The sequence below is a fragment of the Ornithorhynchus anatinus genome, chromosome 20, assembly GCF_004115215.2.
Source record: "Ornithorhynchus anatinus isolate Pmale09 chromosome 20, mOrnAna1.pri.v4, whole genome shotgun sequence".
Lineage (NCBI taxonomy): Eukaryota > Metazoa > Chordata > Mammalia > Monotremata > Ornithorhynchidae > Ornithorhynchus > Ornithorhynchus anatinus.
This window is the reverse complement of record NC_041747.1, coordinates 21,712,194-21,727,169: the sequence shown is the minus strand read 5'-3', so window position 1 is coordinate 21,727,169 and position 14,976 is coordinate 21,712,194. Positions and strand designations below refer to the sequence as shown.

The following is a 14,976-nucleotide window of genomic DNA, read 5'->3' as shown; positions in this document are numbered from 1 at the left end:
GCTTAACTCTATGTTGTTCAGGAGCCAATAGCCACTAAAAAATGAGGGTGTTCCATCTTTCCTTCTCCCCTCTTTCCATTCTCCATCCTCGCACTCTGCTAGATGTAGTGGATCCCGCACAAATTGCTTTTCTCCTGGAGCATCAGGTAGAATGTTGGATCAGTTTGCAGAGCAAACAGTGAAAAGGAGCTTGGCTTGATGCTTTACTTAATTAAAATGTGATTTTCCTGTCCTTTTAAACAAAGGGATCCATTTCAAAAATCCAATGCATCCAAGAAGCTGTTAAAAGGATACATCAGAATTAACGCCTTAATAATGATTTTAACTGCTATCCCAGACAGGGATTTTTATTTTGATCGCATAAGGAATTCACCAATCCATTAAGCTCTTTTTCTGTGAGGGAAGTGAGGTGAGGTGTTTTTGGTTTTTACTATGATACCCCAACTCCTGGATGTTTATGGATGCAGGAGTGGCAGGGTTTAGGAAAAGTCTAAAGACAATGCAGAGTTCTTTGTGAAGGAGAATTTTTTTTAGATGTGTATTTCCACCAACATCTCTTATGATACTCTTCTACGTGCTCATTCTCCAGTGATGTAATAGCATTCCTGACAGGGTTGCCTTTCGGGAGTTAAGGCTTCCAGGAAAGCTGTCTCAACATGATGGGTCAGGACACCCTTGTGTATTTTTATACCTGCCCATCTTGATATGGATGAAAATATTTGTTCTTGTCTTCAATAGCCATCTGCAAACATCCCTCTCTTGAAAACAAAAGTGCTTGGGGCTGGTTTAATCAATTAAATAGTGGGGCCAATTCAACCAATGGAAAGATCGTAAATTGCTCATTTTAGAAAACTGTAGTAACTCTTTCAGTCCACAGACCAGGTTTATTAAATGACCTGTTCACAGGACCCAAGCTTGCTACCAAATTGATTTTTCATATATATCTACCCTAGCCAGTTTTGCCTATTTTATCTATACTTAGGTTTTCAGTAGCTACCGTTAGAGCTAAATCATTACAAATGGCTCGTCTCCATGCTGTTAAAAAGCAGGTTCACATCTTCATCATAGAATATGCAGAATGTTTCATTTTATGTTTTTCTTTTTTGTTGTTTTTCAGAGGGTGCTACCCTTAGTATATTGGCAGGCTGTGTGTTTTGCGTGGAAGCTCCAAACCTGACAGACAATATTAATACACAGAGATCTGGGCAGGGAGGAATGACCCTCTTGGGACTGGGGTGCAGATCATGAAACCCCATTTTTATGGAATTCACTGAGCACTTACTATGTGGCAGGTACTGGACTAAGTGCTGGGGTAAATACAAGCCATTCAGGTTGGACACAGGCCATCCCACATGGGGCTCACATTATTAATCCCCCTTTTCCAGATGAGGTAGCTGAGTCATAAAGAAGTTAAGTGACTTACCCAAGGTCATACTGCAGACAAGAGGTGGAGCCTGCATTAGAACCCAGGTCCTTCTGACTCCCAGGTCCATGCTGTATTTACCAGGCCACACTGCTTCTCTGCCTAAGAAAAAAGTAGCTGGCAGTCACTTGGCAACCAACTTTCTCAAAAGATTTTGCCCCCTGCCTTCTTTCTGGGGAAACAGAATTCTACTACAGTATTTTGTGACTTAATTTGTGAAATAGCTGCAATCTGAAAGGAGAGAGGTGCATAAAAATGAGTGATAAAACTCAATCTAATGATGAACCAGACAGAAAAGACCACACTATCTTGATGACATTTCATACGGATGCCAGAAATGTACTTCATATAGGCGAGTGCTTTATCTTCCAAAATCAAAGATAAATTGCTTTCTCCCGGTACCATTTTGTATTTGGAAGGGGTAATTTACCTTGCAATGTCAGATGCTTCACTCTCAAGAAAGTGTTTTTGTTCTCCTGGCTTCTTTTTGGAAGAGTGCTTTGCTCACTATTACTATTGAGCCTAGTTATAAATTTGCAAGAGGTCATACTGGAATAATTTACCACTTTTAGGAAGAAACAATGGAAAAAAAACTATAGCCATGGGGATTTTCTGAGGAGGCTATGTATTTAACTGGTGGGTTTTTCCATCACCAAAACCACTGCAGCTTCTTGATTTTTTTTTTATTTATCATTTTGGAAAGGTTGCAAAGGAATCAACAGGTTTCACATCCTCTGGATGGTGGTAATGTTGCTTTTTATCTCCTAGGCTGACTCTGTGGGGAATTTTTCTCTGATGGCCATTTGGCAATGACCCAGAGAGGGGATTCAGTGCCCTGACAAACTGCTGCAGTTACTCAGGAGGAATTGAGTCATCCAGAAGCAGGTATGCATACTTGTTATAGAGTAAATAGTGACCAAAGAACCTTTGTGCAAGTGGAATCACCTCATCTGAACTCCCATATCCGTTAATCCAGTCAATCAAGAGTATCAGAGAAGCAGCATGGCTCAGTGGAAAGAGCACGGGCTTTGGAGTCAGGGCTCATGAGTTCGAATCCCAGCTCTGCCACTTGTCGGCTGTGTGACTGTGGGCAAGTCACTTAACTTCTCTGTGCCTCAGTTCCCTCATCTGGAAAATGGGGATTAAGACTGTGAGCCCCACATGGGACAACCTGATTCCCCTATGTCTACCCCAGCGCTTAGAACAGTGCTCGGCACATAGTAAGTGCTTAACAAATACCAACATTATTATTATTATTATTATTTACTGAGTGCTTACTGTCTGCAGAACACTGTACTAAGCACTTGGGGAATACAATAGAGTTAGCAGACACAATCCATGCCCACAAGGAGCTTATAGTCTAGAGCGGGAAACAGACACTGAAGTAAATGCAGATAGGAGAAATGGCAGGATATTAGGATATGTACGTAAGTGCTGTGGGGCCAAAGTTGAGGTGAGTATCAACTGCTTAGAGGGTACAGAACCACGTACATAGGTGAACAGAAGGTAAAAGGAGTATAAGAAATTAGACCTTAGTCAAGGAAGGCATCTTGGAGGATTTGTAATTTTAGAATGGCTTTGAAAGTGGAGAGCCCTAGTGGTCTATTGGATATGAAGTTTCAAGCGAGAGGGAGTAATTGGGCAACAGGTTGATGGCGGGATAGACAAGATCGAGGTACAGTCAGTAGGTTGGGATGAGACGAGCTACGTTTGAAGGTTGGATTGTAGTAGATCAATAAGGTAAGGAAGAAAGAGGAGAGTCGGTTGAGTGCCTTAAAGTGATGGTAAGGAGTTTCTGTTTGATGAGAAGGTGAATGGGCAACCACTGGAGGTTTTTGAGGATGGATGAATTTCTCTGAAGAAAATAATCGAGGCAGTAGAGTGAAGTGTGGCTTGGAATGAGGAGATACAGGAGGCAGGAAAGTCAGCGAGGAGGCTGACGCAATAGACATTGTAGGATATGATCAGTTCTCAAATCAGCATGCTAGCAGTTTGGATAGGGCAGAAGGGTATGGATTAAAAAGATGTTGTAAAGGTGGTACTTGCAAGTTTTGGTGACATTAAATATATAGGTTGAATGAGAGAGGTGAGTTGAGGATACAGGCTTGTGAGACAGGGAAAAGAGTAATGTCTAACAGTGATAGGAAGTCAGGGAAAGACAGAGTGTGGGTATAAATCTTCATGCACCTTAGGTAAGCAAATAGTTGGGAGGTTAGTCCCCTTCTTCAATCTAGCCTTCATTCAGCTGCTCAGAGCACCCTCCTAATATGCTACTTAGAGCACAGTATGCCTCCCCTTAAAGTAGTAGTAATAGTAACAGTATTTAAGCAGTGCTTACTGTGTGCAGAGATCAATTATTTTCTGCCTCACAGATATATAGTAACAAGTATGAGCTCTACAGGGTCTTGTGGAAGTTACCATGGAGAGTTAATCTTCCTTGCCTAGGCAGATCATAACAGGTCATTCTGCAAGGAGCCTGGGAGAAATTACATGGCCCAGTGGATAAAGAACAGGATTAGAAGTAAGAATTGAGTAACCTATCTCTGTGTTCACTTACTTTCCTCATCTCTAAAATGGACATTAAATGCTTACTCTCCCTCCTGCTTTGATTTTAAGCTTTATGTGGCACAAGGGTTGTATATGATTATTCTGGGGCTTCCCCAGTGTTTGGCACACAGTCAGTGCTTAACAAATCCCCCGTGGCCTTGGGAGTCAGAAGGACCTGGGTTCTAATCGCAGTTCCACCACTTGTCTGTGGTGTGGCCTTGGGTAAGTCACTTCACTTCTCTGGGCCTCAGTTACCTTAACTGTAAAATGGGGATTGAGACTGCGAGCCCCACATGGGACAGGGACTCTCCAACCTGATTTACTTGTAACCATCCCGGCAGATAGTACATTACCTGGCACATAGTAAGAGCTTAACAAATATCACAATTTTTATTACTATTACAGTGTCTGGCATTTAGTAAGCCCTTATATACCATTTTTAAAATAAGGAAGATATTGAAAAGTCTCCAGGAATAACAAGGAGGGTCCAGTCTACCTTGTCCTCCATACCTGAAAAAGGAGGATCTTGCTTCAGGGCCAGCAGCAATTCATTCTTTCGACTGTACATACTAAGCACTTACAGTGTGCAGAGCACTGAACTAAGCGTTTGGGAAAGTACAAAACAACATTACAACAATACAGCAATCAAGAGGAAGGGCAAAAATTGAGCCCTTATCCCCACGAAAAGAACTCTGTTCAAGGACTCCTTCATTCTTATACCCTTTCAGGATCAAAACAGAAGAATCTTCCTCCCCAGGAGTTCAGGGCTAAGGTTGGAATGACAAACTTGCTCAAGCGCCTTGGCATGACAGTGTCACAACAGCTAATTTCCTAATCTGGACATGACAGCGGCTTCCTCAAGCACTAATGTTGGGCTTTCAAGTGCCAAGAAGAAGAAATACTATATTGTACTAGCGAAATGAGATCTTTGAAATTTCTCGTAATTATGTTAATTTCAGAAATATCCCAATTCAACATTTCAGCTACCACACAGGAGAGAAGCTTGGTGCTAGTCTATTTCCCAGGGATATTTAGAGGACAATCTTTTGTATAAAAACCAAATGAATGTAATGAGAGGCTGTGACAGGCTGTTAAAAACAATACACACACACCTTGCTTCTCCAAAACCAACCTACTTACTGTGTCTCAATCTCATCTCTCTCACCACTAACACCTTGCTCACAACCTTCCACCTGACTGGAATGCCTTCCCTTTCACATCCGACAGATCACCCTTCTCGCCACTGTTAAATCAATCTCTCCTCCAGGAAGCCTTCCTTGACTAGCCTCTAGTCTCCCCACCCTACTCACCCCATTTTCTGCATCAATCACACACTTTGGTCCATACTTACCAAAGTATTTTGATATTCACCCCACCCCTACCCCCATAGCATTTGTTTACATATCCTGGATACTCTGTGCCTTCCCTTATGCGTAACTTATTTTCATGTCTGTCTCTCCCACTCCATTTTAAATTCTCTGTGGACAGAGATCATGTCCACCAATTCTACTATATGCTCCCAAATGCTTAGTACAGCGTTCTGCACATAGGAAGCACTTAATACCATCGACTGACTGATATTCAGTTTCTAATGGAAAGTTAGTCAAAGGGGTTAATCAGATCTGGGATCATAGAAAATACTCTCCCAAGCCATGTTTTATCATTTCAATTACAACACCTACAGGATGAGGGACAAATAACATGGAACTGCCAGTTCTATTGCTTCAAAGAAGAGTTACAAGATGCTATCATTTACTAATAACCTAAGGGAAATTGCATCTACTCACTTTGATGTGTTTTTGAAAGACTGTATGGGTGACTGGTATCGAATTACTGGGTCACTGTGCTCTCCTTTTTTTCCTCCAAACTCCACTGAACCGTGAGTGTTTCTGGGAGTTGTTGTCTAGGAGGAGATACATTCATTTTACTAAAGAAATGGAGAGATGTTCAAAGATCATTCCTGCTCTTAAGAGGATCCGCTCTGAATGAGAGGCTTAAGAAAAGCTGACATCCTTTGGAAACCTCTGGTGTGAAAGCACCTGGAATAAGATATACACAGGGTAGCATGACCTGGCAGGGAAGTATCACAAACCAAGAATTCAAGATTATTGGCTCTATGTCTGGATGGATCAAGTTTACAAGTGAAAGTTAGAGAAGCTAGATAGGAATAACCTGAAAAAGGCTTTCCATCCTAAATGAATTCAAGTTATTTATTGACAAGTCAGTAATTGTTGACATAGTTAATCCCTTGCCATACTGGAAAAAACAAGGGCCTGGGAATCAGGGGTCCTAAGTTTTAACCCCAGCTATGCCTGATGTATGACCTTGTTCATCAATTTCTTCATCTGTAAAATAAGGATTTAATACCTGTTCTCCCTCAGGCTTTGAGTGCCATGTAGTACAGGTATTATTTCTGACCTCATATTATGAATTTACCCTAATTCTTAGTAAGTGTTTGGTGCATAGTAAGTGCTTAACTAATGGCCACGATAATAATAATAATAGTACTGAAGTGCTCATTCATTCAATGAGATGTATTGAGTGTTTACTGTATGCAGAGCGCTGTACTACATCCTCGGAAAACTGCGATACAGCAATAGAGAGACAATCTGTGCCCACAGTGAGCTCACAGTCTAGAGAGGGAGAGACAGGCATTAATACAAGTAAACAGACTTCAATATAAATAAATAAAATTACAGATATATAAGTGCAGTGGGGCAGGAGGGAGGGGGAGAGCAAAGAGAGCAAGTTAGGGTGACGCAGAAGGGAGCGGGAGATGAGAAAAAGTAGGGCTTAGTCTGGTGTCCTAAGCACTGTGCCAATTCAATACTGCAGAATTATAGCAGTAATAATAATAATAGTGGTATTTGTAAGATCTTACTATGTGCCAGGCACTGTTCTAAGTGCTGGCGAGGATACAAGCAAACAGTACTGTACACAGTCTTTGTCCCGCAAGTGGCTCGCAATCTTAATCCCCATTTTACAGATGAAGTCCCTGAGGCTCAGAGAAGTTAAGTGACTTGGCCCAGCTCACACTGAAAACACGAGGAGGAGGGATTAGAACCCAGATACTTCTGATTCCCAGGCCCTTTCTGACATGTTCCCCACCCATAATGAGCTTCCAGTCTAGAGGAGTAAAAAGCCACTGACTTCAATCCAGGGTTGCCCTTTAAATGAGCAGGAAACTAGGTTCAGCTGGTGTTACATGTGCTAGAGGTCCAGTTAAGGAAAAATACCTCCTCTTTTCTGCCACAACCGTTCTATTTTAGTGAGGTAAGGATACATTTCCAAAGCATCTGTGCTATTGTTGATGGTTAATCAACCATGTGGAAACTCATATCTTCAAACCGGATGCATAGAATGTTCCCAAAGTACCATGTTGCTATTAATTAATTGTGGTATTTGTTAAGCACTCACTGTGTCAATCACTGTGTTAAAGACTGAGGGTCAGACAAGTTAAGTGACTTTCCCAGGGTCACATGGCAGACAAGTGGTGGAGCCGGAATTAGAAGCCAGGTTCCCTGGCTCCCAAGTTTATGTTATTTCCACGAGGTCATGCTGTTTCTTCCTAGTCCAATCCTCTGTAATTTATGAATGCTCAATTACCATCAATGCCTGTGCATTTTTTCAGTTGCAATTTGTTTTTTTTTTCAGCCAGTGAGGCAGCATTTCCTAGTGGAAAAGGCACAGGCCTGGAAGCCAGGAGACCTGATTCTAACCCTGGCTCCACCACTTGCCTGATCTGTAATGCTGGGCAACTCACTTAACTTCTCTGTGCTTCAGTTCTCATCTGTAAAATGGGGATTAAATACTTGTTCTTTGAACCCCACATGGCACAAGGACTGTGTTGTATCAAATTATCCTGTATCTATTCCAGTGCTTGGAATATTGTAACAAATACCACAGTTTTTATCACCTTCACCACCATAGTAGTGAAGGTGATATGAATGTATTATATCCCCACTGGGGGCAGACAATGTCCTTGCCCCTAAAATGCTATAAAATCCAGTTTCTCAATGGAAATGACAAAATGATTCCTCTGGCTCACATGGGGAGTTCAAAATGATCAACAATGTATTTACTTATTCCGGAATCATACTGTGGGGTGTGGAATGAATCTGGATCTATCCTCCAGAGAAACCTGGTGAAAACCTGGATCTATCAGTGGTATTTGAGTGCTTCCTGTGTGCAGAGCACTGAACTAAGCACTTGGAAGAGTACAGTACAACACAGTTAGTAGACATCCCCTGTCCACAATGATCTTGCTAAAGATAAAGCAGGATAAATCAAACTACATTTTATTTTCTTAAAGCAAGGGGGTTTCCTTCTGGAGTAATACCAAGTTAATGACCAAAGTCCAATGACACACACTTCCACATAACCATTTGTTCCAAGACTTTTGCAAACTCTATCCAGACAGGCTTGGGTTGTCTGAAGAATGTTCCCTAATTCTGCCTTCACAGTCTTTCCAAAATGCATCATTTTCAGTTAAGCAATCATTGGGTACTCACTGGGTGCTTACTGTGTGCAAAGCACTAGAATAAGCACTTGGGAAAATGCATTACAATAGCGTTGGTAGACATGATTCCCGCCCACCAGGAGGAGGAGACATTTTAAAGGGGAGAGACTTTTTTTAAAAATCTATTTCAATAGTTAGATTTTTAAAAAGGGGTGAAGTATTGAACATCAAGTATTTCGATGTAGTAAAGGACATGGAACTAGGAGTCAGGAGACCTGAATTCTAGTCTCAACTACACAATTTCCCTTTTGGGTGACCTTGAGCAAGACACTTAACCTCTCTGAACCCTCAGTTTCCTACTCTTTAATTAGACTTTGATCCCCATATGGGAAAGGGGTTGTGACCTATCTCCTTCTATTCTACCTTCCCCAGGATTCTGTACCATGCGTGCTTAGCATAGATCGCTTAACAGATCCCAAAATTATTATTAATACTATTGTTTAATACCAATCATATTTATAGCCACTTTTTTGTTTGTTTGTTTCCTGGGCTGCTGGAAAATTCTACCAGCTAGGAGAATGCAACATCTGTCTCTTTAAAGGGCAAGTTGTTTTCTGTAGTTTTTCCAGTTTCTTGTAAACAGCATTTGAAGGCTTAGGGGGTAAGAATGGTTCAGATCAGCAACAAGTTTTTATTAGAGGCTGAAATCACATTCTGTTCTGTTCCTGTGTCTTACCATCCAGGAACCTAGAAAATATAAGATTGAAAAAATGTGAAAGATCGGGTACAACAGGAAGGTAAAACATCAGGGTGTCAAGGGACTTAAAGTGCACATTTTCAGTTGTTGGGATGAAATACTAGTTTTCCTTACTTTTTTATGCCCCGACACAGGAAGAGCCTTTCTCATCTCCAAACTATCCTGGAATTATTGTCTGAACTCAGTCAAGCAATCAGTCATATGTATTGAGTGTTTACTGTGTGCAGAGCACTGTACTAGGAGCTTGTGAGAGTACAACACAATAAAACTGATATATTTAAAGCTAAAGCCAGATCATTTTAATTAAAAATAAGTCTATCTAGGTCTGTGTTGACCTATTCTAAGTTTCCAGGGTCATTTTACCTTGAATTAGACTGTAAACTAATCGTGGGCAAAGAATGTCTCTACCGACTCTGTTATATTATGCTTTCCCAAGTGCTTAGTACAGTGCTCTGTTACAGTAAGTGCTCAGTAAATACGATTGAGTCACCCAGGTTATTTGATGATAATTATCTGGCTAATTCAAGCCAGAATGTTGTTTTTCAGTAGCAATTATTTGGATTATTGGGCATACAAATCCATTCAGGGTGAGCTCTTGGTGTCCTAATGATAATGATCATAACTAATATTTGTTAAACGCTTACAATATGCAAATCACTGTGTTCGTACTGGGATGAATCCCTCCTTTACTAGTCAGACATAATCCCTATCATGTGTAAGTTTAAGGGAAACTATCCCACAGTTTAAGGGAAAGGAAGAATAGGTATTCAATCCCCATTTTGCAGATGAGGAAAATGAGGCAGAGAAGTGAAGTGACTTGCTCAGGATCACACAGCAGCCTGGTGCCAGGAATGGGGGTTGTTGAGTCCTTGACTTCCAAAATTAAATGTCAAACCACTTAACCTTTGGGCTTTTTCCTCATTTTCAGCATCTTAATACTCCAATCAACCAGTGTTATTTATGGAGCACTTAGTGTCTGAAATAGAGAGGACAATACAGCAGAGTTTGTAGACACCATTCCCTGCCCACAAAGACTTTACCTTCTGGGTTGAAAGATCCCAAACCTTCTATTCAGTTGTAGTTATTGAGTGCTTATTGTGTGCAAAGCAGTGTACTAAGCACTTGGAAGAGTACAGTTTAACAACAGACACATTCCTGCCCACAACAAGCTCAAAATCCTAAATAAGTGGCTTCTGTCTGGCCCACAATAATTTAGAACGGAGTGACAATTTACCTTTCGTGACACCAAGGCAAAGTCCCTACACCAAGACTATACTTGGTCATGCTGATGTATAGCCCACCTCACCTTTAGTATTGGGAGTTTTATGCTCATGCTGCAGCTAATCCAACCAAGCTCTTAGTGGGAATGCAGAGGAATTCCTCCTTTAGAGAACATTTGGTTCATCATAGGACTACAGTATAGGACAAAAACCTCCTTACTAAAGTCCCTCATGTGAGGAGCAAAACAAGAAGCCCTTCACCAGAGGATGCTTTCCACAGAAATAAAGGAGGTAACAGATGTATAAATCTACCAACTGTTGACTGTAGTCTCCCAAATGTTTCCTACAGTGCTCTGCACAGAGTAAATACTCAATAAATTCCATCCTTGACAAGGGGTTAAATTTGGCCAGAATCCAGAAGGCAACCTTCAAGTGTTCTCTGAAATCCAGTAAGACACTTTATGATGGCATCTGAAAGAGAATTTCCAAACCCAACACTTGCCGGCAAATATAATTTGAGTCAGAATGTTTACTTGCAGAGAAATGAGAAAGGAAAGATAATATTTAAAACCACAAGCAGAAAACCAACCCCTTATTGATTATGGATTTTAAAAAGGTGACTCACAGGCATCCATGCCTTCAGGCCTCCATCTGAAGAAGAAACACAGTAGCAGCTCCTTCCCTCAGCCTTTGAGAGATTTCCAAAGAGGTTGCTGGGAGCTTGATTCTAATCAAGACTAATCCTCTACTGCTGTAAATTGTCTTTCAAAGCTTTATTAAAGACATATCTCCTGCAAGAGGCCTTCCCTGAGGAAGCTCTCATTTCTTTTTCTCACTCCTTTCTATGAGCGTGGCTCAGTGGAAAGAGCCCCGGCTTGGGAGTCAGAGGTCATGGGTTCAAATCCCGGCTCTGCCACTTGTCATCTGTGAGACCGTGGGCAAGTCACTTCACTTCTCTGGGCCTCAGTTACCTCATCTGTAAAATGGGGATTACCTGTGAGCCTCACGTGGGACAACCTGATGACCCTCTATCTCCCCCAGCGCTAGAACGGTGCTCAGCATATAGTAAGTACTTAACAAATACCAACATTATTATGACACTTTTGGATTTGCTCCTTTTATTCATTCCTCTCTCTGTCTCTCAGCACTCATATATGTATATGTAATGTATTTATTTATATTGATGTCTCTCTCCCCTCTAGACTGTAAGCTTGTTGTGAGTAGGGGAAGTATCTATGAATTCTGTTGTATTGTACTCTCCTGAGTGCTTAGTACAGTGCTCTGCACACAGTAAGCACTCAGTTAATATGATTGATAGGTTTGCATAATGGTAATTGTAGTTTCACCCTTCCCTCTGTAATTCCCTTTCCCACATCAACAAGAGGTTTGAGTGGATGCTTTAAATCATACAACTCCCACCAAAAATTGATTGTCCACAGTACAGTACCATACATCCTAACATGAATCAATAATAATTATAACTCTGGTATTTGTTAAGCACTCATTAAGTGCCAGGCACTGTACTAGAAGTAGCATGGCTTAGTGGAAAGAGTGTGGGCTTGGAGTGAGAGGTCGTGGGCTCTATTCCCCGCTGTACCACTTGTCAGCTGTGTGACTCTGGGCAAGTCACTTAACTTCTCTGCGCCTTAGGGACCTAATCTGTAAAGAGGGGATTAATAATAATAATAAAGATGATGGGGTTTAAGGGTTTACTATCTTGACAAGCACTGTTCTAATCACTGGGGTAGATACAAGGTAATCAGTTGTCCCACGTGGGGCTCACAGTCTTAATCCTCATTTTACAGATGAGGTAACTAAGGCACAGAGAAGTTAAGTGACTTGCCCAAAGTCACACAGCTGACAAGTGGCGGAGTCAGGATTAGAACCCATTACCGCTGACTCCCAAGTCCATGCTCTTTCCACTAAGCCATGCTGTGAGCCCCAGGTGGGACAGCCTGATTACCTTGTATCTACCCTAGAGTTTAGAACAGTGCTTGACACATAGCAAGCACTTAACAAATACCATCATTGTCATCATAATAATAATAATGTTGGTATTTGTTAAGCACTTACTATGTGCAGAGCACTGTTCTAAGCGCTGGGGTAGACACAGGGGAATCAGGTTGCCACACGTGAGGCTCACAGTCTTAATCCCCATTTTACAGATGAGGTAACTGAGGCACAGAGAAGTTAAGTGACTTGCCCACAGTCACAGAGCTGACAAGTGGCAGAGTCGGGATTCGAACCCATGACCTCTGACCCCAAAACCCGTGCTCTTTCCACTGAGCCACTCTGTTTCTCCAGCCACGCTGCTTCATTACTAAGCGCTGGGTGGATACAAGCAAAGTGAACTGGACATATTTCCTATCCCACATGAAACTCATACTCCTAATCCCCATTTTACAAACGAGGGAACTCAAGGACAGATAAATTAAGTGACTTGCCTAAAGTCACACAGCAGACAAGTGGAAGAGCTGGGATTAGAACCTTCTGACTGCCAAGCCCATACTCTACCCACTAGGCCACGCTGCTACTCGAATCTGATCAGCCCTCTAGATTGTGAGCTTGTTGTGGGCAGGAATGTGTCTATTGTTATATTGTACTCTCCCCAGTGCTTAGTACAGTGCTTTGCACACTGTAAGTACTCAATAAATACAATTGAATGAATGAATCTGATGGTCATGTATCCACCCCAGGGCTTAGTATAGTGCTTGGCACATAGTACATATTTTTAAAATAACACAATTATTAACAATTGCAGAAGGAGTAGCAGTGGCATTTATTGAGCACCCCTTTGAAACAGTCACTATACTAGGCTCTTGGGAACTATTGAATAAGAAAGTGACCTGTTCCCTGCCACAAGGATCTTACCCTCGATGCATAATCCTGAAGCAGTGTGGCTTAGCGGATAGAGCACGACTCTGGGAGTCAGAAGCACCTGAGTTCTGTTCCCGGCTCTGCCACCTGTCTGCTGTTAGACCTTGGGCAAGTTGCTTCACTTCTCTGCCCTCAGCTACCTCAAATGTAAAATGGGGATGAAGACTGTGAGCCCTATGTGTGTAAGGGACTGTGCCCAACCCAATTACCTTGTATTTACCCCAGAAATTAGTGCAGTACCTGCTCATAGTAAGCTTTTAACAAATACCACTATTATTACTATATCGTAAGTAGGGTGCAAATAAATTCCTAAATCTTAGTTCTGCAGTGTGGGAGCAGGGGCACCCCTCTTTTTATAAAACATTAGGGACATCAGAGGACTCTGGGATTCTCAAACTTCTATAAATGCTCTGCTGCTTTGAAAAGTTTATCCAGACACTGAGACTATCCAAGAAGGCATGGGTGTCTGACAGAAAAAATTTGGAGTCTTGTCTATTCTTTTCCTAACAGAGTTAAAGCAGGGCTTGGAATGAAGTGCAGTTTCATTTAAGTGGAAGAGGCAACAAGCAGTTTGGAAGTGTCATCCGAATAGGATTCGTTCTCGCTGTCCATTAATCTCCCCTTTGGTCGGGCAACCTTTCTCCCGTATCCCTGTTTTCACCTTTCAAAATTGAAAGAAAAACCATTACCTATATACCCCCATATTGCCCAATTTTCCACTTTCTAAATGCTTTAAATTAATTGACCAACAAATTCCTACTCTGCTGCAAGTGGCTGTTGGGGCCAGAATGCCCTGACAAATGCCTCTTTCAGAAATAAGGCCCCACGACCCTCCTTTTCTTGAAACAACGAAGAGCTCATTTCGCACTGTTGGAAATAGGGAACAATTTCGATGCTGCCAGAGAATCCAAGACATTTGAGGCAAAAAGAGCTATAAGAACTGTTCATCCTCTTCCAGGTAGGATTGCTTCTGGAGGGACAGTTTTCAGGGCTCCGAAGTTGGCATTGTGTTTTTCCATCACCCTGGGAGCAAGACGAGCCTTGTTCTCAATTAACCTGTTGCGTGACCTTGAGTAAACGATTTGACCCTGACTTCATTAATATATAAAATGAGGGAACCCTAAAAGGCTAAGTGAACCAGAGTCTAACAGCCTAGGAAGGCCTCCTGGAGGAGATGAGCTTTCAGTAGGGCTAATTTTACAGATGAGGTAACTAAGGCACAGAGAAGTGAAGTGACTTGCTCAAGGTCACAAAGCAGACCAGTGGCAGATCCGGGATTAGACCTTCTGACTCCCAGTCCTAGGCTCGATCCACTACGCCATGTTCTCTACTATGTGCTTAGCCAGTGCTCTGCACACACTAAGCACTCAATAAATATGACTGATTGACGCTACATGAACTGCCAACAGGATCATCAATTCCTTCATCTGAGCTCTTTCCTTTGAAAGCGTGGGTTGGTGATGGGTTCATTTGGCTATTGTTTCTAGGTTCTTTTGAAAGGTGGCCCCTGTCTGACAAAATGAGTAAATCTAATTATCCTCTCACCCACCCTTTAATTCACCCTGAATTAGTGGTTAATATAAAACAGTTATTGGGGGGGATTTTTTAAAAATAATATTTCTTAAGTGTTCACTATGTGACAGACACCGGGATAGATACAAGTCAATCATAGTGGACACAGTCCCTGTCCTAA

The 14,976-nt window shown here is 41.8% G+C and overlaps 1 long non-coding RNA gene across 2 annotated transcripts in view; it reads left to right on the top strand.

Moving 5' to 3' along the window:
• The window catches only part of LOC114805886, a 58,649-nt gene that overhangs the window by 34,604 nt on the left and 9,069 nt on the right, over positions 1-14,976 (top strand). The window contains exon 2 of one of the 2 annotated variants that reach the window (XR_003753972.2): positions 2,192-2,308. The exons of the other annotated variant lie outside the window; for it this stretch is intronic. This is a non-coding gene — a long non-coding RNA (uncharacterized LOC114805886). The remainder of the gene's footprint in view (positions 1-2,191; positions 2,309-14,976) is intronic. 2 annotated transcript variants of the gene reach the window in all.